Raw genomic sequence first — 27686 nt, 5'->3', positions numbered from 1 at the left:
AGCAGGGCTCTGCCATCTCCCCTCAGTGACCAGTCCCTCAGAGTCCATTGCCAGCTGAAGTACAGTTCTTGTCTTGAGATGATCTGGGATTTCCTCACATTGAGGTCATTGTAATTAATTCCCTGATGGTCCTGTCATTCCTTCCCTATCACTCTGTGCTGTGGCATTTTATGTGAGCAGTCACAGCCTAAAAACCACTGCAACTTAAGTACAAGATGTAATATTTCCTTCTTTCTCAGGAATACTTGGAGTATGGTCCTGACAGAATTAGTACTTAGCTCAATTCTTTGCCTGGTTTGTGTTGATAATAATTTTAGAAGAGCGATAAAACTCATGAAAGACAACAGTGACAGAGTGACAGTTAAAAGAAGCAGTTGTTAATGTGAGTTTGATGGAATGTCTCACCAGAACCAAATATGGACTGTATATTTAAGGACGAGAAACTCAGCATTCACCTTCGGGGTTTAAGAATTCCATCCAGCAGTGATCTTGAAACTGCTTAGGATTTACAGGGTGCCTGTGCTTGTATGTTAGTTTGGATGAAGAGTGTGTTTCTTTGCAACCATTTTCCCATTCATTTGTTTTGTGGAGCAGTCCTGCAGCACATGCAATGCATTCTTTTTCGGTGGAGCTGCTCTTGTTTCCAAGGAGTACAAAAAGGAACTGATGTGCTCCTTTGGATATATAAACACAGTCTGCAGGATAAGAGATCGTTCTGAAAGTAAGTATGGATTTATTTGCTGTTATGTGTCCAAGGTACCACATACAGTTCAAGTATCCACATTTTCAAAAGGTTACAGACAATGTAAACATAAACCACAAAGCTAATTCTAAAATATATCTTAGTGCAAGATATAGAGCCAGCTCTTTCTTTAGGGATGTGGTTAAGGTTTTATTATTGTGAATAAGAATCTTTAAGAGAACTATTATGTGAACCTCATGGCTGAAAGATAATTTTATGTATACAAACTGGTAATATGCATTATTTTTATTTTTTTTTTAGTGGTGAAAATTATTGCCCTTTGGAATAAACTTTCTTGGGAAGAAATGAATTTTCCATATATTGATGTTCTTAATTCAAGACAGGATGCCTTCCTGGAGGATGGACGACTCCAGCTGATGACAAATTGTATGTGATGCTGCAGGGAGGTATGTGACGTGCAATAGGTCGAACTAAACAATATCACACTAATAGTGCTTTCTGACCCTGAAATCTATGAATCTGGGTTATCAATTTATATATGCCAATCTCTTACATACCTGGAACTTCATTTTGAGCCACTTCACGACTATGAGTTACCTGACACCTACGGTGTTCAGTTTCTAGTATGCTCTTGTTTCTGGAAACAGTATCACTCTATTTCTCATGCTCTCAAGCACTTCTTCTAGTCATTACATTCAAAAAGATAAGGTATTCTCTAAACAAAATAGCACAATGCTCTTTTGAGGGTTGCTGGTGTAATATAACCTTATTCATCAAACATACTGCTTGCAACTTTTTCCAGAGAGCCTGGCAAAGGCATGAGCTGTGGAGGAAAAATAACGTGGTTGCAAGGAGAGATGATGATTCCCACAGCTGAATCTGTCATTCTGTTTTGTCTCTGACTGTTTTCAGAACCATGTAAAATTTTAATCTTCTCTGCTGAAATCTGCCATAGGAGTTTTATTTTATTTCTTTCGAGGGAATGAGAGTAGGTACAGCAGCCAGTGTTTCTAATAATAATAATAAGTAAGGTTTAGTGACATGGGGCTGCAAACCTGTAGCTGTCTGGTAATCTACAGAGGAAAACAGGGTGTACAAACAAACCCAAACAGTCCAGATTCTCAAAACAATAAATAAGAAATAATTTTACTCAAAAACAGTCCATTGAATGCATAACTGAAAAAACTCAGTTCAAATGTGACTCAGAAATACATATGATATGTGAATATATGCTGTTGGTGAATGTTCAGATAAAAGCAAAAAAAAAAAAACCACCAAATTTTAAACACAGGAGTTATGACTATTTTGAAGACTGTTAACAAGAAATTAACTCATTAGGGCTAAAAGGATATATGCTTAAAGGACATTTTTAGAAAGTTTGTTGATAGAGACCCCCACATGGAGACATCCTCAGTGCTGGAGTGACAGCATTTGGGGTTGAATCCTGATTTCACTGCTTTTTATCATGATAAAATAGTCTTAATCTCTGCGATGTTGTCAGATACACTGTGATTTTATTTTCATCCAGATGATCTTTAGGGCTGCTGTACAGACTTGCAAAGAGGGGATTAGGAAAGCCAAGGTGAAGATGGAATTGAACTTGGCTAGGGATATTAAAAACAACAAGAAGGAATTCTATAGGTATATTGGGCAGAATAGGCAGGCTGGAGAGCATATCTCTTTGGTAAATGAGAAAGGAGAACTGGACAAGATAGATATGGAGAAGGCTGAGGTATTAAGTGAATTTTTTGCCTTGGTCTTCACTGGCAGCCAGGATTCTCATACATGTCTCGTGTCCCTGAAGCTCACATCCCTGAGCCTCTGGGTGGAACTGGGGGAGTAAATCTTCCCTGCTGTAAGGGCAGAGCAATTCTGAGACTGCCTCATGAGACTGGATGTGTACAAGTCTATGGGTCTGGATGACATGCATCATCCCAGGGTCCTAAAGGAGCTGACTGATGTGGTTGCTGAGCTGTTCTCCATTGTATTTGAAATGTCATAGCTGTCGGGTGAAGTTCCCTGGGACAAATAAAAAAGGTAACATCACTCCCAATTACAAGAAAGGAAAGAAGGAAGATCTAGTAACCACAGGCTGGTGAGCCTCACCTCTGTGCTTGGGAAGATCGTGGAACAGATCCTCCTAGAAAACATGTTAAGGCATGTGAGTGATGAGTGGGTGATAAGAAATAGGCAGCATGGCTTTACCAAGGGGAGGTCATGCCTGACCAATCTGGTGGCCATCTATGGTGGAGTGACACGTCAGTGGGCAAAGGAAAGGCAACTGATGTCATTTACCTGGACTTGTGCAAGGCCTTTGACATGATCCCCCACCACATCTTTATCTCCAAACTGGAGAGGTACAGGTTTGAGGGGTGGACTATTCAAGTGGATAAGGAATTGGTTGGAAGGCTGTATACAGAGGGTTGTGGTGAATGGCACTATGCCCAGGTGGAGGCTGGTGATGAGTGGTGTCTCCCAGGGGTCTATATTAGGAGCAGTGCTCTTCAGCATCTTCATCAGTGACACTGATGATGGACTCAAGTGCATCTTCAGCAAGTTTACTGATGGCACCGAGCTGAGTGGTGCAGCTGATATGGTAAAAGGAAGGGGGGCCATCCAGAGGGACCTCAACAAACTCAATGGTGGGCCTGTGTGAGTCTAATGACGTTCAGCATAGCAAAGTGCAAGGTTTTGCACTTGGGTCCCAGATATCTATAGACTGGGAGAACTCCTTGAGAGCAACCCTGTGGAGAAGGACCTAGGGGTCCTGGTGAATGAAAAACTGAGCATGAGCCAGCAGTGTGCTCTTGCAGCTTGGAAGGTCAGTGGTATCCCGGACTCCATCAGAAGAGGGCTGGCCAGCAGGGGCAGGGAGGCAATTGTCCCTCTACTCTGCCCTCGTGAGGCCCCTTCTGGTCTATTACCAGATCTGGAGGTTGGTGGCCCTGCCTGTGGCAGGGAGATTGGAACTTGATCATCCTTGGGGTCCCTTCCATCCCAAGACATTCTGTGATTCTATGATCTTAGACTTGTAAGCGTAGGCTACATTGTGAACAACCTCATTTGCCTGATCTTTGTCTGTGGGAAGGTTGCTCTGTTCTCCACCTTCACTTGTATTGAGGAATAATACAAGTCACCCATGTTTACCTCATCTGACTTCCTAGATATCTAACTGAAAGTAGTCTGCATTAAGCTGCTTGTGCAGCATACTGAGCCTTGTGTTATGCTAAATAATACTATCAAGTATTGTATGCAAAATTACCTTATGCTAACTAAATACAATACTTACTGCTGTGTAAAGCAGTTATGAGTAAATTGGAACTTTACACCTTTCCTGAAAACTGCAAACATTCTTGTAATGGATGTTATACCCAACAGTAAAAAAACAAAACCTTTCAGGGACATTAGCTTCAAGTCAATATCATTCACAGAAGGTTTAGACTTGCTTTCCTCCACAGATTTATGTAAATTAAATACAATATCTATGTCAAGAAAGTTATATAGAATAAAATGGGATTTTTTGCATGTGTTGATGGAAGTCTAAAAATTAAAATTCAATGCTGAAGTGCTTTCTTAACATCTGTACAGCTCAGTGACACAGTTTGTTGTTTGTGTCCTGCAAATTAATAGCATCAAGGCCAGTTGCCTGGAGACAGCATAAGTATTTCTGTGTTTAGAAATTAAAGCAGCTCTGGGAATTATATGAAAAATATGTTTGTTTGAGTAGGGACGTAGGGAATTAAATGCACTTAATTTAAGGACACTTTAATAGGCAAACCCATTTTATGTGTTTGTATCTGTTACAGAAGCCATCTCATAAAGCTGCTCATTCTTATTTTCTCAACTAAATACATTTTCAGCATAAAACCTATACAATGAGTGGGAGTAAATTTGGTCAAGAGACTGTGGCTTATGTGATATGTACATATACATGTTTTAATTCCAGTTGGCTCTCTCCAGATTTACTCATTATGCAAATATGCTTCTCTCCTGACTCAGTTTCTGTAACTCAAAGAAATGTCTGGGGTTGGGTTGGCTAAATTGAGCTTTTCTTGACCCTTCCCAGCTCCATGCCAAGTCTCTCTCAGGTAGTCTCTTTCCTCACCTGTTGAGTGGGTTAGAAGGAAAAGTACTGTACAAAGCAGTGTTTTGAGTGGGACAGTGATAGGAGTCTCTCCAAGCATTCTCCTGTATCAGGCTGTACACTTGAAACCTGTTCTGCACAGTGATACAGCCTATTTCAGCTGGAGGATGCTCCTCCTCACCTAGCTTGTGGACAGTTGGGAGAAGTTCCTCAGGAGCCATCAGTCAAGGATGTGTGATCTTCTGAGGATCAGCAACAGCAAAACTTCCCTGCTGTTCTATTCTTGGTTGTTAGAATTTACCACTGAAAAATACAGCCCTCATCTGCCAGTGCAGATCAAAAAACCTTCTCTAATCCTTATGGCAGAAACTGGGCAGAAAGTTCAAAACCATGGACTTCTTTTTACTCAGCTGCAGCTTCAGGAGCAGCAAGCTCAGCAAAGTGCCCCTCTGCCCTGAAAGTATGAAAGAGTACTGAAGCATTGGCTTAGTTGCTATATTGTTTTTGAAGACTGATCTTTTGAAAGGTGTGGATGGAATGTGAACTTCTAAAATGGCTCAGTGTTGGGAGAGAAGCATCACATCATTGCCTGTGTGTGCCAAATGTGGGTTCTACCAGCTGCAGATAATTGAGTTATCTACCTACAGGAATGGAAGAACAGCAAATAAATCAAAACTTCCTGAAAGAGAAATGGGGAAAAAAAAAGAAAACAACAAAATCTAATATTCAAATACATGTCATGTCCTATCCATTGCCATTATACGTAATTTGGTAAAATATTTGAGTGTGCACTGAGCTTTCAGAGTATTTGTTTCTTTAACTACAGTTTTCTTTACGCTTTTGTCTGGATGATTCAATTTCCTATGATCCTGAAGAGGCTGAATGAATTTTCTTTACTCACCTTAGCTTGCATGCAGCTCAATACTGACAGCAAACATAGGGTCTGTACCCAAAAAAAAAAAAAAAAAAAAAAAAAAAAAAAAGCCCTGGTTTTGTTTGTTATCTCCAAATCTCCAACATTTTAATTGTTCAATGCTCATCTGATAATCTGTATTTGGTAAGGCTGGATACAGAGATCTCTGCAGGAATGTTCTTATGGTCGTGATAGACGTAGCAGAACCAGCGTAACTGGAAAAGGAATTACCAAAAAGCTCTTGGGCACCTGTGCCTTCCTTTCAGTAAGAAAGGGAAGCAAGTGACTTTAATGCTCTGTGCAGTCTGAAAGGATGGAAATCATCAGATATGTATCAACTAGCCTGACTGAGAGAAAAGGTCTGGTATCCACAGAATTAGGTGGAATGCTACCATGGAGAGACATATTAAGGTGATGATCTTTCCATTGCAAGGGAGGCAATTTCATTTACAGGCTGTGAAACATGGAGAGGTTAATGCTGAGAGAGATTATGATTTGCCATAAAACCCACACCTGTGTCAGATCCCTGATATTTGGAATCCAAGAGAGTTGTAAATCGCATTGCGAACAGTTACCTTTTGAAGTTGTGCTGTATGTCTCCCTTAAGGATTAGGACAGAGAGTTCAGAGGTAAAATGACTGTTTTCTGTATTCCCTTCTGAAAGTCAGGTGTGTGTGGAGCTGAATTGCTGCAGCTCTGATTCCAGCTGGGTTGTTTTATACGTGATTCCCTGCAACGGTGCTCACATGATAGCAGACCTGTGCTGGAAACATTGAAGAAATGACATTCTTTCATCCCTGGTCTGCCTCCAGGTTTTCACACAGTGGCCTCCTCCTTGGTTTCTTATCTCAGAAATGCAGTTTCATCTCTAAAAACTACAGAGGAAGATGGGAGGACATAACAAAAAAGCAGTGTTGCATCAGATAGCCCAACCTTGCTGTTCTCAAATGTCAAAACTATCTCTGCAGTATTACTGTGAGAAAGAAGGTGCCATTTGTCTGGGAGAAGTTTTGGGCTCTGGATACTATAGGACCTATGTGTAGTGAATATTCTCAGTGCTTTTATCTAGTTAATTAACTGAAAATGTAATATAATGACTTACATTTTGTGCATCCCACGTGGAAAACCGGTCTTTTCCATGCACTGTGTAGGAAAACTAGATGCTGGCATGCTTTTATTCTGTAATCTTTCTCTGATGCAACTTCACGTTTATCAAATCATTGTAATGCCTCCTAATCTCACGGGGGTTGTGTGGTTGGATAGCCTGAGTCACTGTGAGAGTTGATAAGGCAAAGGTCTGTTTAATGTGCCATTGGGAATAATGGAGAACGACCTCCAGTTGCTGGCAGAAGTGGACTGCAAGGAAGGAAGGCAACCTTTTCTTGGCAATACAAAATATGAAAAAGCTGATTTGGAAAAGAAAAAAGAAAGGCTTTCAACTGCAGAAGGATTTGTAAGGTAAGGTGATGAGTCACCTGTGAACCAGTGGTAGGTGAAGCTCTCACACATTTAAACTTGACAGCTTGCCTTGTGCCAATAGATTTCCTGCTATGTGGGTATGTTCATGGAATGCACACCTCCCATTTCAGTCAAAACAAGAGTTGTACCAAGAGCCACACGACTGAATCAGCTCTGCATTGAGAGTTAAATCTGGCCAAAACTGAAGCTGAGGCTGACAGGCTCTTTGGCCACCACAGACAAGACTAACAAAGCCCCAAGTCTCTGCTCCTCAGGACAGGGTGTTTTTTTTTTTCAGTAGTGTACAATAAAATCAGCATCTTTCATTCCTATTCATCCTAACTTTAATGTACTTACCACCAGTCTCATGAGTCCTTCTCTTTGCTGACAGTTTTTATGTGTAACTTCTGATCTGTCTAATTAAATTGCCATGAAAATATGATTTAAAAGTTACGGTGGCAAATGAGGAATATAGAAAATTACCAAATTTTCACAAAACTTGCAGTTAGTAATAGGAATTCTATTGTGTTTGATTCTCGTGTTTCAAATTTAAAATAAATAAATAAATAAATAACAGCAAAACAATATTTTTTTAAAAAATCCTTTATGCCAGAACTTCTGAAAATGAAAATTGGCTGATCCATTTTGCAAATATGGCAGAATAGAATCCATTCTGTACTGTCTACTGCTATTCAACTGCAGAAGGACACATACAGTAGTTGTATACTATCGTATACAATCCATTTAATGGATAGAGCAAGGTATTGTTATCCTGTTTTTTAATTTGTCAAAAGGTGATTTTAAAAATTTATTTGTTTATTTATTTATTAAATGCTGAAGACTGCTGTGAGAAATGCTATCTCAAATGAACCATCCTGGTAGAACATGTTTCATCTGCTTTTTTTTCCCTGATTTACAGCACTCTGCAAGCTATGTGGTATAATAACAAAGCCTGAGCCTTTTTCTCCCTCCTTTTTATGTATTGCTTTTATTTCAGTGTTTGCATGGACTGCAGAAAAAAATCCACGCCTAGGAGCACCTTGCCATGCTCACGGCACAGATAACAAACACTGGAATTTTTTCACTGAGCATAACATTTACCATCCTTACCATGAATCTTATAAATCTTAAATAAGCCAACTGACATCACCGAGGCAGTGCATAATGACCAAAAAGAAAGGAAAATAAAAGAGAAAGAGAAAAATGAGACATTCTGTAGAGTCCATAGGACAGTAATAATAATGCAAAATATGGACAATCATGTGCACGGTGTTATTTCCAAATGAAAATGCCTAATTGTGTCATTTATGTATTCAGATGGGGATGTTTTTTCATCTATTAATTTTTCATTCACTGAGATTGTGACGCTGAATTGCATTGCAGCTGCTCTTACCCTGTGGCATCCTGGTCTAGGAAATGCTGCAATTGCAGTGTGATTTCCAGGAAGCTCTCTGCTTCTCCTGTAGCTTTTCCTTTTCCTCTTAGCTTCCTCCCCTTATCAGAGCTGTGCAGGAGCTGCTGAAACACATGTGACTGGGGGGTCTGTGAGCCTGAGCTCCCCTTGAGCTGCTGGGTTGGTGAGGCTGGGTGTGTTGGATAGGGCAGGGTGGGCTGCCATGCTTCATGGGTCAGGGTGCTGTTAAGAAGTTAGTGATGAAGTTAAATGATTAACACCATTCAGTTTGGTTCATTTTATTTGTTAAGTTAATTTCAGCAACTTCTTTTTTTTCAAACTCAGCTTCTGATTAGCTCCATTATTCATTAGCTTCATGATTAGCAGAGAGTTTCTTTCACCTAAACCCAAAAATTAACTACGTTCTCAACTGCCAAACTTGTCAGATTTTTTGTTGTTGTTGCTGACATTCTCAAAGCAGAGATTCACAGTGTACGTCCTGGTGTCAAGCTGTAGTTTATCAATACTTGCATAGTGCTGCTTTTTTTTTTCCAGACTTTAGGATGTGTACCTTATTTCTGAGTACCTTTAAGGCAGGGATGTGTTAGCTGAGCATCTCTCTCAGTCAGGCTGTGTGGACAAGGTACTAAAATCATTCACATACTTTCTACACTCCACATTTCTCCTGACTCCTGTTTCTCCATTTTTAAAGAGGCCTGGTTTCTTCAGCCTTTCCGTGCAATTCAGTGTTCTTTTTATTTTCTTTTCTCCATTTTCTTTTCTCTTTATTAGCAATTTTATAGCTAGGTGATCATAATTGGTATTATAATGTAATGTTGGTGTAGGAATGCCAGGCATCACATTTATGGCAGTTTTTCTCTGAAAAATCACTAGCAATTTCTCTGAAAATCCTGCTTGCCACCAGAATAATCATGATGGAACTACCTGAAATGTATACTCATTCACGTACTGATCCTGGTCTCATGGCAATTTTTTTTTTTTTTAAATCCACACCTCTCAATTCTGCATTTCATAACTCATCACCATTGAAGTGTAAGAAATTGGGTGAAATTTAATTGCATGAAATTTCAAAGATGCAAATTCGTCAGGGAAGGGGAGACCATATTAAATCTATTAAGTTTTCAAAAGCATTGGACGCTGATTTTAAAAAGGCTCCAGAGGCAGTGGCGTTCAGTGCGTGATGAAGTTCCTCACAATCAATTTTGCACAGCCTCCTCATAAGCTGAAAAAAGCATCTATATATCTGTATTTGCAAGCAGGGCAGAGAAAGGCACTCTGTGGCAATGGCATTAAGCCTCTAATTCCTATACTCTCTCAAGAAACACATGAAACGTTATGTTTATCTGCAGCTTTAATTTAAAAGCAGGAATAAGTTTAAACTGCTCAAAAAATGTGCCAGCGTGCTGTTTGCTCACTGATAGCTTGTAAGTAACTGTAAAAGCCTCTCATTTGGGGTAAGCTGATTTGTCTGCATCCTATATATTAATAGGGCAAAGCAGTGATTTTTCCAGTACTGTGGCTATTTTGTCTGACAGTGATGGCTCGGAGGGACACATTGATCTCAATGAGACCTTCACTGGACAAGATGCTGGCAACAGGGCACAGCAGCCTGGCAGGGCTCTTCTGGGATGGGGCACAAGCCAACCTCACACCAATCCTGGCCACCAGCTGAATTCAGCAGGGGGTGTGGGAAGAGAAGGTGCTGCTTCTCCCCAAGAGAGAACAAATAATGTGATAATTCAGTCTGGGAAAGAACCTCTTTGGCCTGTGACTACTATTACTGCTCTTTAAAGTTTGATGTGTGTTGTGTAATAAGATAATGAATGAAAGCAGGAAGCTCTGTGTGAACAGAAATTGCTCTCACGCGTGCAGTGCGTGCTCATTTAATAACCTGTTGTAATGGGTCTAAGATTTTTTTTTTTTTTAAGAGGATCATTTAAAAATTGCAGACCTAGCGATACTCTTCTCCTTTAAAGGGTTTGCACTTATCTGACTTGTCATATGGATTTCAATAAAAGCTTTCAGCAAGTAGGTGCTGCAGGAATATGTTGTGTTTGCATGAGCTCATCCCCTTTGTACAAAAAATCCATCAAAGCAGTAAGAACACAGCCAAGTTTAAGCTTGTGTTTTGCTGTAAGAATGGGAGTTGCTATCAGGCCAGTCCACATGTCTGAGTTTTAATCAACAAGATCTGCAGAAACCAAGCAAGAGTTGCTCAATAGACACTGAGGAGGTAATGACTGCAAGGACAAAGGAAGCTACTTGTCATTCATTCCAAGTAACTTTTTACTTATTTCTCAGATGTGATAGAAACTATTTCCCTGTCTTAAAGACCATTGAATTGGAAATTTTAGTTCAGGAATATCCAGTGAATTTTATCTTAAACATTTTCTTCCCGTCATGCTCTGTATATCTCACAGTCATTTCAATCCAATTGAGAGGCACTGATCCACCCACTCTGCACCCAGATTTCTTCTTACAAGTTCTTCCGTCTACCACTTTAATGCTGTGAGTACTTAGATAAACAGTAAGAAGAAGGACAAACTCCTCTACTCCATCTTGCTTTCTTTGTTTATCTTGATGTTGTTTTTGTGTTTTTTTTGGTTTGATTTCGTTTTTGTGTAGGATAAGGCTATTTTTTTGAAGCTTTTTGAATAATCAAGCACAAAAGTAGTCTGCTTCAGGGCAATACAATGTCTGTAATGCTGAAATAAGTATTGTTGAGGTGGTTGTAATGCTTCCTCCTTCCCAGGAGTTTTAGGAATAAAGATGCAAATGTCTTTGTCAGGGGTGACACTCATGACAGCTATGAGATATTTCTCCTCTTTTTTCTTTTCATTCAGTCTTTACATATCCTTTCTGATGTGCTGCCAGCCTTGCTCAGAGATCTGGCAGAGTGTAATATCAATAAATGACAAGTCTGGTTACCGGAGTTCATGGACAGATTAGAGATCATGGGATTCACCCCACTTCAGTTCATACTTCAGCCTGTGCAGTAATGACTTACAGTAATGAGCTACCTGCTTGAGTAAGGCAACTCAGAGTATACTTCTTCTATTAATCCAAGCATTCTGCTAAGGAACATTCTTATTAAAAAATCGACAGTGGGATTAGACAGTGTTGCGACAGTGCTTACTTAAAATTAGGAAAATTAGTATAACAATTAATTATGCATTAATTACAGATCATTAATCATGAATACGTCATGGGGAATTTGTCAGAGGCAAATGAACTTGGACAGGATCTATCCTATGCATGTTATTTTTGTTTCCCTCTGTGTATTTATGTTGAAAAATCATGGTTTTACTTCAGCAAAAGCTTGAACATGAGCTAGTGTTCCTTTTACTGTGAGAATCAGAGGATGAGGTGCTGCCACAGCCAATACTTCATACTAAGATGTCCCACTTACCTCTGCCTGACCATGCTCCACATGGACAGCATCAGCCTCTCCTCCACGGATATGAAGGCATCCTCTTGCAGTGTGGCCAGTAGTGCAGGATGTGTGCAGCTCTCTTTCCATTCCTTTTTCACATCAGCCTACCCCTCATCCCTCCTGCCCATCATGGCTGCTGCTCCCCATTTCTCTTCTCTCTGCCCGTTACTCCTGGGCTGGAGCTGCTGTGCTGTCCTGCTCTCTCTTTTACTGCCTTCAGCTCTGGCCACCAGGTAGCTCAGGGCTGTGGAGCAGGAGCATTTGACAAGTAGCACTTCAGGTTACCAACATGCAAGGCTGCACCTCTTAGCACTCCTTCAGGTCCTTTGAGGGAATGGAATAATGCAAAGACCAAATAGCAATTAAACAACATATTTTTAAAGAAGAAAAAAAAAAAGATGTTGCTGATTCCCTTCTCCTTTGTTCCATCTAGCTGAGTGCCTTAACACATGGGCAGCTCCACCTGTATTGTATGTGTAGTAAAAATATCAGCACCCCTTACTTACAATTCAAGTCACTTTTCAGCAGTTTTTTGACTTTTCCCCCTGTGTGTATTTCTGCAGAGCTAATTATGTTCCCCTGCAGGATCAGTGCTTTATTAATTTAAATATGTTGTAACAATATTGGCACCAATGAATTTTACTGCTTCAAAAGGCAAATTGTTCTATGCCAACAACTAGGAAAAAAAATGCTTTGTTTTTCTTTTATGTAAATTCTTTGACATTAGCATTCACCTTTTCAAGGAGGTGTTTGATAAGGGACAGGTAGCATATTACATAAAAGGATATAAAGCAGAGAAATAATCACATTTCTCCAAAGAGAGAAATTAAAGTAATCTCTGTGGCAAGCAGGGAGTTCTTGGAAATCAGATACTGAAGCTGTGTCTGCTCTTTAAAAACCTGATCAGCACATGCAGTACACAGCAGGTAAGGTATGTATGTTCTCCTTTCACTTGCTGGAATTACAGTAATAATCCTCACGCCTGTAGGATTCTTTATACCTGATTTATTTTTAAAACCTATGATTTGATGTTCTTTAAACGTCAGGAAGCACAATGTGCTTGTGGAATGGAATTCTTTCTACCAACCAGCTCTTTTGGGGGCAAGAACTGCTGCCTTACATGAACTATGTCACCTTGACAGGACCTGGTGATTGTTAGTTTAAGAAAAGCACGTTTGCTGCCCCTCCTTGTCTGTTCTTCTAATTTCATATTCACTTCGGAAGGAAAGAGGAAAGAGAAATATCTCTTGCATGGAAATATTCGTGTTGTTTGAGAGAAGATCAGATTGATAGGCATGTAAACTGGAATTGAGAGAGTACCATTTCCCTTTTTAGTTTTCTGCCTTAGTCCCTCTTCCTTTCTTTCTATTGCTGCTTGGGATTGTGAAGGAGCACCAACACCACACAGACACTGAAAGTGTTGGTCAGTTCAGCTTGAGTGCTGGAACATACCTTGTGATGAGGTTGGAGCTGGTTCGTGCATGTGCAGGAGCTGTTTTATTCACTCCGTGTTAGACTTTTCATAACGTATTTTATGATCAGCCTGGGGATGTCTGGGAACTGTCTTTATTTTGGATGCTGGCTCATGCATACCTTACCCTGCCTGCTCTTAGCAGGAAGCCATGCAGACATACCAGCCCAGTCTTCTGGCAGGGGCTAGGTGAGGCAGAGGCTTTGCCCTCTCTGTTTCTGCTCTTTCAGGATGGCACAGGTGGCACAGTGGCCCTGACATGAGCTCTTGGCCTTGACCTTCTCTGAACAGGCTCGGATAAGCAAAGCTTTACCCAAGTCACGATGCCCAGCTTGACGTACTCAACAAGCAGTACCTGGGGCTGTTGAATAGCAGTGAGCTGGGAATAGCCTCTGCTACTTCTAGCACAGCACAAATCACTGATTATGTACTGCGTGTGCCTGACAACGCCTAGGAATCGGTGAGCACTTTGCCTCCCTGTTAAGGACACGTGGGATTTCACAGCTTGGTTTGGGAGTGCCCTTGTTCCCTACGGAGTACAGCCATTTTCCCTGCAGCTCTGCTTATTCCTTTTCCTTAAAGCTTTGCTGGATTGCCTTTAGAAGCTCTCTAGAGACTGATGCAAAATCACTTGAAACCCTCTGCAGCTGATACTTAAATAACATTGAAATGAACTCTCTTCAGTCTGCAAGCTACTGTTGTACTAGGTCTGCCTCACAAAGCAGAGCAAATTTTCATGTCTTTCTCTGGAGAAGTAGATTTGAGGTTTCCTTCACATGAAAAAAAAATCAGTATGATTTATTTACAGGTTAAGGGCCCGAGCACATCCCTATAAATAATGCCTTGGCCTTATTTTTTCTTTTGTGAATTTTTATGTGAACTTCAGAATTTTTTGTGTGTTTCTTGAGGCCTTGAGGTTATTATCGCTGTGAATACTGCTACTCTTTACGTGCCGTGTTGGAAGAGACAGGTTGTTCCCCTCCATCCCATCAGCTAACATCTAAATCTAGTCTGCGCAGTACTGATATTTAACATCCTCTTTTCTCTTAATTTCTCTCTTGATTGTACTTCTTTTCAAAGTAGGTATCTAACTACTAGTGGTTTGTGACATTTATTATGTATTTCAGGATGCTGCAATCAGCAGCATCAATATGATTATTCAGATATTATCACAGGTGTATAACAGAAAGCTATACAGGAGAGTCTAGAAGAAAAAAAAGGATATTTATTTTACTAACTTTCTTCAAAACTAAGTTCTGCTTTTTAAATTACAACCAATAATATAATTTACTAGAAGCTTTTCACACCTTTGCTGCTGCAAAATATTTTTAGTTGCCACAAGTAGATTATGCATTAAAGTCTTAATTATCTATTAACTGTAACAGAAATCAATTATTTTAACTTAAGGAATAGCTGCAAGCCTGAAAAGCATTTTATAAAAGAACGTTGACAGAATTGCTAGTTTGCAACAGAAAAGAGGAATGGCATAAACCCGTGCCATTTTCTGTAGGTGCATATCCATATAGCAGTAGTCCTTTGACACTGATTTTACTGTTGTAGTCTGCTTAAATATGTCTTCAAAAGCCATTTTCCATTATTTTAATATCTGACAGTTTTTGTTGTGTGTGCAGAATAAAATGCTGTTGCACTTTTCTCATGGGGCTGCCAGCTGATCTGTTGGTAGAATGACCCCCAGGTCAAAGATCTAACAGGCTACTTGCAGCTTTTTATGCTGTTTTTACTGGGACTATTTTTATTAGGCTTAAAATGGATGCTGTTACGCCTCTAGTGAGTCAGGGCCTTGGAACGTTTCTACCACCTGTCATCCCCTCTTAACAGCTTTGATCTTGCATGCACTGGTTGGAAAAATTATTGTGCCATTTTTCAGTTTCAGCCTGCAGTGGTTTAACACAGCTACTGACACTTTTTCACAATATGAGTTGATACAGACAAGCATTTTTGAAGAGAGCCCCAAGGCTAGCAATAATATTTATATCATCTGCCATTCATGGAAAAGCAGAGCCAATAAAGCAGGCAAAGGCTCTGGTATGTTTTCCCTTTAGCTCATTAATATTTCAGCTGATTCTGTGGGTGTTCTGTGGAAGAGTGGTTGCTTTCATTTTCCCATGAAAAGAAAATACTATATTTCTTATTCAGATCTATTACCTATGAGATTCTGCTTTAAGCTTTTGCTTGAAGGATGCTGTTCATCTCTTTTACTTAGAGACATATATAAAACAGAAATATGCGTGAGTTGAACAATGCTGGATTGCCTTGAAAAACAGATTCACTGCAAAAATAGTACCTGACAAATGCAGATGGAGAAACAAAGCCTGCTCCAATAGGAAGCACCTACAACCTTCCAGATTGTGTATCTTTTTTGAAAGAGGAGAGGACTAGTTCTCAGAAATGTGCAGCCTCAGAAAGAAGAGGTTTGCATATGTATCCCTGTGCTGTCTTTCTCACCCTGAAGGCTCTGCCAGTCAGTTTCTGATTCCCTTGATGTGAAGAATATCCAACTCCCACTCCCCTTTTCCCCAGTTATCTTGCAACATGTGCTTCTGATTTGTTCCAGCCATAGCAAGGTGCTGCTTGACTGCCTTGCACCCCTACAAGCTGCAAGAGTGCATTTTCTTCCTTCTCATCTCCTCAATTTCCTTGAATTTATTCAATCTGAGACATTTAATAAAAGCATTTACAGTCATAAATAAAAAGGAGAACACAATTAGAAGTGTCTCATTAATTCTTCATTGCAGTGACTGTCCCCCTTGCAACTGCCTAACCCTGAAGCAGCAGCAGTGTTGTGACTTCAGCTGGGCCAATGCTATGCTCCAGAACCTGCTGGAAAAACAGGGAGGCTTGTGGTCCTGAGATGGAGTGATCCTTGCAGCCACTGAAGAGTTTAGAGCAGTTAGTGATCCTGGTGTGCAGGAGTAATTATGTTGAAATAGCTGATATTTGTTCTGTTTTTAATAGGATCACTTTTTGATGTGCTTTTTTTCTTTGAGTCTGTGCAGTGAAGTCCCATCTAATGACACTTTTGAAGTTCAGCATTCGAAGTTTCAGTGTTTGGTTTCAAATGAGAAGAATGAAATCCACTAGGTAGAAAACATTACAAAGTGGAATATACCAAAACTGCTCCTTCATTTTTATGTTTTAAAATGCCAATGTGTAGAGCAAAGTTTGTAAGAATTTACTTGTATTATTTAGGAAAAAATCATGAAAGTTCAGAATAATTCAATTTAAGTTTGCGTACCTGGTTGTCGTAGTTAAATTATGTATATATATATATATATATCCTAAATTGTGAGGACTGCTCTGAAAATAATGCCTCCTATTTTATTATGTTGGTCCATAATGCCAAAGGCAGATGTTGGTGGTATGGCAGCAGAGATCTCATGTGGACTCAATCGCATTAAGTTATTTCACTTCATAGTCACATTTAAATGGGGAAAATGAAGTGATGGGAAATCTGAGCCCATCTGAAATGGGCTTTTTAGAAATAGGGGCAAGTTCCAGCTTTTTCTCTATGTTTGTGCTAGGGAAAACTGTTTTTTTTTTTTTTTTTTCCCACCAGGTTCACATATTGCATCTGCATTTTTTTCCACGTTCTCCTAAACAGTGTGAAATCATGAAGATGTTATGGGCCACAAAAACAAACTGTAGTCGTGATTCAAATTTGAGATATGATGACAATACATAATATGATGAGAATAATATACTGGAAGTTCAGGATGACCTTAAAACAGCATTAATAGAAATGGAATGAAATGTTCTAGTACAATGTCAGGTACTTAAGAACTGCTAATAAGAAATCTACTGTAAATTGAAAATGGGTGATAAAGACAGGGAGACAGTTAATCATAGAATAATTACGTGATGTAGCTCTGAAAAAGACTAAAGTCTTCCTAGAATGTGAACATTCAGAAGCTGGGAAAGTATATGTGCCATTATAAAAAGTCTTGGTGAAATATTGGTCAATCATATTCCAAAAATACCAGCCAGCTTTCATGCGTGTAACTCATCTGGTTAAAAACAAAACGAAAAGACAACAAACAAAACCAATAAGACCAAGCAGGAACAAATGCCTTTGTCATTGTTGTTGCAGATCATATGTTTGTTTTTGAAAGACAGCACTAAATCACAGCCCGGTGACTTCAGAATCTTCTTTCTTTACTGCGGGTGCTTTTCTCCCTTAACCTTTTTACACCTCGAGCTTTTTATAACTTCAGGCTACTGCTCCCGCTCCAGCTTGATCTCTGTTTTTATGTCATTTACTATTTTAAACGTGCTGATACTTGGAAATAAGTGCGGGTTGTAGATGAAAAACAGTGACCTTTTAAAATAAAGGTTTTACAAAAGAGCATGTGCGATGATCAGGGTGACAGAGAGCATATCTTATGGTAGGAGACTGAAAGAACTCTGCTCAGCTTAAAAGTTCTGAGTCCTCAGGAAGATAGGATTTCTTTCTATGGAAGTCATGATGATGACATCAGGAGTGTAAGTAGCTTAATACAAAAGTATTACTTAAGGTAAAAGGTAAAGCAAACAAAACATAAGAGTAGCAGTAGGTCCCAGTAATCTTAGTTGGAAATTCTTTTAAAAGAAGAAGATTTATATTTCAGTATAGTCTTGAAAGTGGTGCAGTAGAGAAGCAAGCACCAAAAATTAATTGCTCTTGTTTGATTTCCTTACAGAAGAGAAGTTACTTATGTCACTTGTGATGTCAGGAGTCTAGACTTGGTGATGTTTGAAAGTCTTTTCAGTTCTCAGTGTTCTAGTTTTCTCTCTGCAAGACACTGGCTTTTCTTCTCTTTTGGCTTTTTCCAATTTCAGTTTCTATGAGCAACATTACCCAAGCCTAAAAACTGACTTGAGTTTAAAGGTATCACGTATTTCTATTACAGCAGAAGTCTGGTTGGCCATCTTGATTAATTTGGGGATTATGTGCTATTTGTATACCAACCCCAGGGCGAATTAATCTCAAGCACTTAGAATGGGATATAATCTCTTCTGTTCAGAAACTGCAAAATATTTTACCATCAGTAATTAACCTCACAGCAACTAAGTGAGTTATTGAACTCTTGCAAAGATACCTATCAATCAATGACAGAACGGCAAAGAGGAATCCTTTGATGTTTCTGCTAGTTAAGAATTCTATTTTCACTGATTAGGAAGTAGCAACATAGGTGTATTTTTAATGTATTGTACTGTATGTTTTCTTATTGTAAGGTTCTGTGAAAAAAATCACTGGAATAATACAGTTTTGCTTCAGAATATTGGAGTTATACTGTCTGATTTTACAAGAATGAGATCTTTCCACAAGCTCGATTTGTGAAATGTTCAATCTGTATCTCAGTTTTAGAGTTATTTATGGTCCCTAGAACAAGGCTTGAACAAATTAGGAAACTAAACCAGAGAATTTTAAAAGGCCAGTAGTAACAGAAGAGTGATGTCATGTCTGTTTCCTCTTTGCATCATTGGGTGAGCAGTGTTTGTATATCCTAGGCTGACAATTCCCAGAATTAAACATTTGCTCACTGCAGTTGCTTAATTCCAGTTCTACCTTCCAGAAATATCAGTAGTAAAGATGCCTCATATAGAGCCTACTATCTAGATAAAGAGATATAGAAATGTGGCAAGTGAGAACTGCAGAAAGAAGTGATTTATGTCAATAGCGGTGAGTTGCCCTGAGAAGTATTTGGTGTCTGCTTTCATTGCAGATCCCCCGAACAGTTAAGTGTTAAATAATTTGTAGGAGAAGGATGTAAACCTGAGCGGTTCTGAAGCTCTGGAGATTTGTGAATGATAAATAAAAGATTGTTGTCTGTTTTAGCAGCATGTGTCCTTACTGCTCGCTGTCATGCTGAGCAGCTGAAAATGAGATAGTGGGGACGTGATGTTGTATTTCTGTAAGAAAAAAGAAGACAAATTCGAGGTCAAATACAAGACCTGCGAGAGCAGATATTTTTTTCTTCTCTGGCAGTAAATATGCTAGTTTTATGACTCCAATGCAAATGAAGGCATAATTAAACAAACCATAGAAAAAGGTGCTCTTGGTAGCATAAGCAAGGATGAAGAGTTCCATGATAGACTCATACTAAAAATATGTAAGGCACACAAGACATCTGCTACCTGGAACCACCACTCAGAGTTTTCAGAAGTCTGATTCCTGTGGTTTAACCACAAGTTAGGCACCAATCCTGATACCATGTGCAAGAGAGAAAACATTTCAAATGTCAAAGCAAATGCAACCTTACTTGCAGTTGTGTTTCAGGTTGTGTCACGTATGGCAAGAATTAGTGCAAGATGGGGAAAGGTGACACAAAATAAGAAAAGAGCTGAATTCTTTATACTGGGAAATTGAGAGCCTGGTGCCATGGGTGACCAGTCCTTGTTTTTTCTGCCTTGTCTTCCCCTGCTCTGCCTGAGGGTTGTTGCAAAAAAACATCTGGCAGAGAGGTTTTGAGGTGCTAAAGTCTGTTGTCTTCAATCAAGGCAACTGGAGAAAGTCAGATGATTTTATCATTAGCCATTCAGGTCCAGTGTCTATCTTAGAGTTCAGTACCTAGAGGTGCATTTAGTGCCTACCAGTATGCACCACACTCTGGCCCCAGTTCTCACACGTGGTTATTGCAATCTATCACTCACACAACTCCTGAAGTTGCCAGGCACTTTTGTAGAACAAAAGAGCTTGATTATTGTCAATCACTTGAAACCTCTTAGCTCACTTACAGGAAGCAATCTAGACACTAAGTACAGAGCAAGCTGCAAAATTCAACTGGAAAGCAGAGTAATTTAGTTTTCACTGTACTCCACACTGGAGCTCTGTGGTTGGATGCTACTAGTTCCAGCTTTGATCTACTGACATAGGATTTTGGATGGCACGTCATTGGCGTCGGATCTTCAACTTATGTTTCATGCAAGATAAGGTCACAACTACTATGTTGATATAGTCCTTGTCTTGAGAAATTTGTATTCTAATCTTAAACATGTTGAGGAATAAGAGTAGGTAATGATAGGTATGCATCGGGATAAAACAGCAGAGATGACTGTCATTCCATTATGGGCTGCATACGTCTTGATGGCTCTCTGGGAAAATTGAAGAATATAACAGTAATTTCCCATGAAAGTTGCATCTGTTAGAAGGTAGCAGATTATTTATTGCGATAAAGTGATACTACAATAAAAAGCCTTTTCTCCCAGTAAAATGTTCGTTCAAGGGCCTGGAGCTGTGGGTTCTGTCAAGCTCAAGTTGGCTGCCCTGTAGCTACCTATAATGTTTGCAGTAGAGACTGAATTTCAAGTTACATTTCAAGTGGCATTTAAATTCTCTTGCACACCTGTGTATTAAACTCTCCCATCTTGTATTTATTCTTTTTTTTCCTGTGTGGGCTCTCTTGCCAAGAAAACTGTGGCTCAGTTTTTAATTGTCTGCCTTTGCAAAATGCTGTCAGGCTAAGGCACATTTTCTTTTATGTTATCCTCCAACAGTTCAAGATTAATTAGTATTTCACCCATATTAAAGGTATCATCTATATCCTGAAGGCAAAGTATGGTGTTTGGCAGCCTCTTCAATCATTTCAAATTCTTCTCTGCATACTGTATAAATAATCTGTGGAAAAAGTGCTCTGTTCTCTGAGTAGCTGCAGATACAAATGGCATATTGTCTACAACTCCACAGTCTTCAGTCTTCACAGATTACCCCATTTGCACATTATGTGAAGGATAATAAATATTTTTTACATGTCCCATAATCTTACAACAAAACTGACATCAGATTAGCATTCATTCTGTGAATTTCAGTGCTTTATGGTTTTTTTTGTTTGCCTGGTTTGCAGAGTGATTGCTCTGGATACAGGAAGGTTTGTTTGTACTGCTGGAAGTAAATATTTTTAAGCATGCATATTAAAAATGGGAGGACAAATTATAAGCAGTTGCAGTGATGCTGTTTGGATGCATTACATATATGGTGATTAGCTCTTTAGATCATTAACTGTTGTAAGCAGATGTAATAACTTTCTTGTTTACTTCCTTAAGTTCCTGCTAATTAGTTCTATTTTTTTACGAATTAAAATAGCTGCCCAAAATCTGTACTGAAGTATGATGTCTGCTGTTAGTGATCGTGTATGCATTCTGAAAATGCACAGAATACCTTACTGAATGACTGATTTGTTGAAGTTTTGTATAAGATACTGAGCATTTAGCTCACTGCCACTGGTGAATAGGCAGCAGGACAAAGGTAATGCAGACAGACTGTTCTCTGCAGTACTCTATGAGCTGGCATCCTGCTGTTGCACTGTGTGCTAGGGTAGGTCCTACTAGTGGGCTTGGCTGTTTACATTAAAGATTGGTCACCGTTGCCTGAGGGTGAAATCCTCAGTAAAAACCTTAGATATTAGAAAAACATAGAGCAAAATGCTATGTTTACTCTCCTCCATCCTTGTAATGCCAAAGGGAAAAAAACCTGAATCTGTGTTTTTTTTAGTGCAGTGATTCTAGAGGAAACATTTACCAAAAAGCTGTAAACTGACCTGACATGGTAAGGTTTGGATTCAGCCTGATTTCTGGCTTGGCACAGGTTGTGTGAGCAGGATTTTGCTGCCAGGAAGTGCTCTGGTCCTGGTGCCTGTGAGTCAGCTGGTTATCACTGCCTGACAGCTCTGTATTTGATGGACTCTAAGCTGTCATTTATAAATAAATAAACAGGCTTCCTGCATTGCAAAAATAGTATTCATAGCATGAACTGATGCACTTCTTCCTCAATAAACTTCCTTTACAAAAAATCTTCAGCTGAACAATAGAATAAAGGTATGAAATTTATTACCTTGTGCTTCAGTACTTTCGCTTCAAAGCTATATAAGCAAGCTAAAACTGTAACCATGAAAAATGTGTCTTTTTCCAAGTGACTTACACGTCAGTCAAAGTCTTTTGGCCTGGTAAGGAGGTGCAATGCATGACGTAGTGCACGTTTTCTATTTTTTAATTTTAATATCTCTAAAATACTTCTGTTGGTAAGACTAGGAAGAACAAAAAATCCTGCTTTGTTATTCCCCTTTCATTGTTCTGGGTGGAGCATACCTACCTTCTCCTCTCAGTTAACATAACAGCAGCCAAACTACAGCACACTTCTGTTACTCTCTTGCACAACTTCTTTTACTTGATTTCCACTATATTCGGACCATTCTTCTGTTGTACCATGTTTCAATTAATGTTATTTTTGATGAAGTGAGAACATGAGACATTGACTTAATACTTTGCACACTTAAATTATAGTTTTGAGCCTCCCTGGCTCTTTTAATATTCATTTTAAAGATGTGATTGTGCACTTTCCTGGAGTTTTGCTTGATAAGTTCAAAGCATTGTTTTTCTTCGCACTGATGAAAGAGTTCTAAAAGTGATTTAAAGTTGTGGATGAGGGAAATGGCTGAGGTATGGCTGAATGTATACAAAGGAGACGTTTAGGTTATTAAGTTGCATGCATATTAGAACACATAACTTTCACCGTGGACTTAAAACTCACCTTAAAACTCATGGCTGAAAATTCACTGGCTTCCAGCAGCTATTAGAAGAAGTTCTAAATGCTGTATATTGGCCTTGCTTGTTCCTCTCCCAGTTGCAGACGGTGGTGTGCTATGAAATGGGCTGCAGAGTTTTCTGGAAAGTTATTTAGGAATATGTATGTATATTTTTTTGTTAGTTGGTTGGTTGATTTTTTTTTAAGTAATATAAGAACGTTTTATAAAAAAAAAGTTGAAAGAAATATTTTTATTGTCTTTGGCATGCCTTCTAGCCATGCCAACCACCACAGCAATAGGCAGTGCCTCTGCTTTCCTCCAGGCACAAAATATTTGCCATAAATTATATATAGCATTTAGGAGTTCCTTGGCTGCTGTGTAACAGCTGGCTCTTTTTATTATTTAACAGATTCAGTAAGCTACAATTTTTGGAAATAGAAGTCTGAAAAATCTCAGCAGTCTATGTCATTTCAATATTTGAGGTATGATAAGCTAGGGAACTGGTGAGCATCTAGTCTTTGTTCTAATGTTTGTTATTGCACTTATTATGCTGAGTGATGTTTTACAGGGTATTTTTTGCTATGAGTTGGAGAAAGACAAAATGTGTGGGTATGGCAGGGGAAGTAAGAGGAGGCCATCTCACTGCACTGTACTCACCTCTTATTTCAGGGAAATGGGAAAGTCAGACAATGAGTGGGTTTTGGACTTTTTCCACAGAACTGTCAGAAGACAGTTGTGGCCTTGAATGATCACCAGTGTCTATGTTCAATTGAGTGTGACTAGATGAAGCAAGAATTCAAACCGAGTCTCCTCAGTGAACTGGCTGCTGATTGAGATGTAGCACAATGAGAACAAAATGGTCCCTGGAGGACAAATTCCTATCGAAAAGGCAAGTGCAAAAACCTGATCTGAGGCTAGAAAGTGCTTTCCAAATAGGTCGTGATGTCAGATTTTGATACAGAGAGAAGGGGAGTGATAACCAAATGCTTGGACATTTTTTCTTTGGAAATGAAACGTGCATCGCTCATTCCAACAACAAAAAATGCTGTTAATTTCTTGCTATTTCTTTTTGGAATACATACTATTTGATCTGTGCACAAAACTGGTGGAAATTCCCATCAGTCAGATGTTGCCTGGAGTTTCATTTTTTCTTTCTGTGGGATATTTCAGATTAAAAGCTGTCACCTTGTGTTGTATTAAAAAGCAGCTTACAAGTCATGTGCTCCCCTCTGCTAGCTTTTTTTGGCACTTTAATGGATTTAGAATTGGCAGGATTTCCCTTCATTTCTACCTTTCTGCTATTCTTACCCTCCTATGTGGGATACTAAAACATTAGAAAATATAGCAGAGAATAAAAAAAATATATATATATATGAGGTTTCTAAGGCAATTAGTAAATGTCCCCATGAATATGTGGTTTGGATCCTTGTCTTATTAGTGCAGGATCCTGTTTTCATTCAAGCCACTGTCTGGCAGACTGCTGAAACCTTGATGTAGGACAGCTCTCAACTGCCTGTTAGGCATTCTGCTGATGAAGCTCTTCATGTTTTGTCATCATCTTGCTTTATGGCAACTTTCTGCACTGAGCATTTCTCGTGTTTTTTTTTAATTATTGTTTTCACAGAACAATTGTCTGCATCCCCTTTTCCATGCTGCTGGCCTGGCCATGCTCACTGGTGCCTGCTGGGCTCTTCCAGAGACACATACAGCCAACTGCTGGTGATTTTGCTACAGTCAGGGAAGTCCAACCTTCCTGTAACAGTAGATGGAGAATTCCCTGGCCATTAAAAGATTTGCTGCTAGGAATTAATAAAGTAATTTGGCGTAGCGATGAAGTTAGTGATCTGTTATAGTGGAGTTAAATATGTGTTTTCGGGTGAGAAGATTATCAGGTGCAGTCATTCCTTCAGTTTCACTCCCATCTGAGGAGCTCAGAGAAGAGCCTATTCACCGTGAGTGATGGCTGCAGTAACATCCCTCCAACCAAAATATTATCACTGCTTCTGTAAATGAACTTATGATAATTTCTGTAAGAAGTCTGAGCATTCAAATTCTTATTTGAATACAGATAAGTTTGTGTAAGTGTTTATTGGATTTTATCTACCTCTCTGGCTTTGTAATGAGCAAACTGTAACTATATGACTGTCTGCCCCGAAGTCTGCAGCAGATAAAACATAGTGCATAGGTAATGAGAACTGTTTGTCACAGCCTTACATCCTTCAGGGACCTACTGTATATCAAGGTATAACTCCTCCCAGAGGTCTAGTCAGTTTTAAAGCATAGGTTTATGTTTCATTTGTATTCTGATAACAAGTCATATTTATTACAGTCTTCTTAATGGTAGGTCTTCACTCAAGTATTAAAGAAAATATAATACACAGGTGACTTGCACTAAAAAGACTCTAAGGTGTACCATTTGTACATAATTACTTAAGCCACTGTTAATGGGAGAAAAAAAAAAAAGTACATTTAGATGAGACAATTAAAAAGGATGCAAATTAAAAAACAAAATTGAAAATTCACCTTACATGAGCAATACTTGCATGGGGGCTGCCAACTGAAAGGCGATTAACGTGTTTTCACAGATTAAACCTGTATGGGAAATGTTGAATGGCAGCCTGAACCACTGATTGATCACCTGAGGACAGGACTGAGTCAGCCCTGGGAGCACAGGTGAAGGCTGTAGACCCCATTTTAGGGCTGACTGCCATTAAGAAGGATCTCTTTCTGGAGATCCCTTCTCTGTGGAGTCTTTCCTGTAAACCCAGATCTTTGGATACAGGTGAGCATTCCTTCCTTGCTTGTTTCTTTTCCCATTTTCACCACGATAATCTTTCCAGCTGTAATGCCAACTGTAACAAAACCATAGCAGGAAAATTGCCTGGCTACTCGTATAGTTAATTATCTGGCTATACAGCAGGTGATTTTCTTATTATACTGCATCGTTTAAAGGCTGGCTGCTACAGAGGTGGTGTGTCATGCTTTTGGATTAAATTGAGTTTAAAATCATTGCTATACTGAACAATGGGCTCTAGTTGAAAACATATAAAGAATTTTAATTTTGGAAGTGTACTTTTAAAAAAGTAAATACCTTAATTAGATGGGAATAAGCAATCAGATTAATTGTCATGGCCAGCACCAAGGCTTCAGAGGAAAGTGTTAGGGCTTGATATGCAAAGCTCATTACTCTTCCATGTTGGGTTTATGATAGCTTGTGTCCTGAAGCATGAGATTCAGTACTGTCCTGCAAAGGTTAGCCTTAATATTAATAATGCTGTTATGTCCCATGAAAGTAATTTGGAAGCCATAAGTTACAATGCTCTGATAGCTGAAGGCCCAATTCTGCTTTTAATTGCTTATGTACGCTCTGTAGTAGAGTCTGGTTTACTTTAAGACACAGATCTGCAAATCTAATAACATTTGCTAATGAAAACTATTATTTACCATGCTTACCGTTGTCTGCGGTACATCTCTTTTAGCATCCAAACATGGCAGTCACATTTATTCAATTCACAAACAGAAATTCAGGGATATCTCACTCTCAGCAAGTATTAATACTCAGCTAGGAGAAAGAAAATGGCTGTAACAGCAGCTTTATTGTCTCTTCAGGTCCTTGTAATTCTGTCAATAGTATCTGTATTATTTAGAGAGGTAGCTGTGGCAAGTAGTGCAGTATGGCCTGCATCAGCAAACTGCCTTTCCACCAAAGTAAGGTGCCTTTCCCCACCCTGCAGTTCTTATTTTGCCATGGTGTTGCTGGAGAGAAATTTTCCCTACGGAGGCAAAAGTTGTGTGATGGAGCATGTTAGCAACTAATTAGTATGGACTGTTGTATACCTTGTCACTGTATAGTTTACTAGATATGAATATAGATAGCTCTTCTTAAAGCCATGCTTTGCCATTGGCTTTGGAGACAAGTGAGTGATAGATGATTACTTGAAGCAGGGATAGCAGCCTTTGGCTCTGTTCCGTGCAACCTGCAGAAATGTAGCAAGAGTTAAGAGTTGTTGATGGGCACTGGGACAAATGGCTGCCCAGCTGTTCATCAGCTTTGGCACACAAGCATGGATCAAGATCCTGTGGGCATCTGAGCATCTTGAATAGTTAGTGAATTCGTAGAGTCAGCTCACCTCTGTATGAGAAGCTGAAGCACCTTACCTGTAACCTGTGTGCTTCTTAGCTTGCTAGATTCCTCGCAGGCTGGAAAATCTTGTCTTCACACTAGGAGAAATTCCTGTATGAGAAATAGAGTTGAACTTAGAGGCCAGAAAATGAATTCTGTTTCCTGTGTTGTATCTTTAAGAAGTCAAGAGACCTGGTTTACTTATCAGAAAACTATAGGCTACCTAAGAGCTTGGAACTGTGAGATACTATGCTGCCCACCAGCATTTCATGTGAACCTTAAGGAGCGTGTGAAATACTCACTGGATGAAATGTACTTTGGTTGCTTTCATCCCTGATTCTCAGTTCCTGTGAAAACTGTATCTCTGTACGTAAACCACACTGATCTTAAGAATGGTGAACAAAGCTCAGAGAGCAATTGAAACAGAAGAAGAATGTGAATCACATTTTAATGAAGGTACGTTGCTGGAGAAAATTTGCCTCCAGATGTTCTTGTATAGAACGTAGTGAGGAGAGTTGGGAAGAAGTCTGGGTCAAGAGGTCTCTGTTTTTTCTAGTGCAAGGTTGTTC

The 27686-nt window shown here is 39.3% G+C and overlaps 1 long non-coding RNA gene across 1 annotated transcript in view; it reads left to right on the top strand.

Moving 5' to 3' along the window:
- The window catches only part of LOC149918023 (uncharacterized), a 35528-nt gene extending 9863 nt beyond the window's left edge, over nucleotides 1-25665 (top strand). The window contains exons 3-4 of the long non-coding RNA XR_016466303.1: nucleotides 1004-1149; nucleotides 25580-25665. This is a non-coding gene — a long non-coding RNA (uncharacterized LOC149918023). The remainder of the gene's footprint in view (nucleotides 1-1003; nucleotides 1150-25579) is intronic.
- Nucleotides 25666-27686: the final 2021 nt, after the last annotated feature.

This window comes from Phasianus colchicus, chromosome 4 (assembly GCF_987193195.1).
Source record: "Phasianus colchicus chromosome 4, bPhaCol1.hap1.1, whole genome shotgun sequence".
Classification (NCBI taxonomy): Eukaryota; Metazoa; Chordata; class Aves; order Galliformes; family Phasianidae; genus Phasianus; species Phasianus colchicus.
This window is presented reverse-complemented; position numbering and strand designations above follow the sequence as displayed.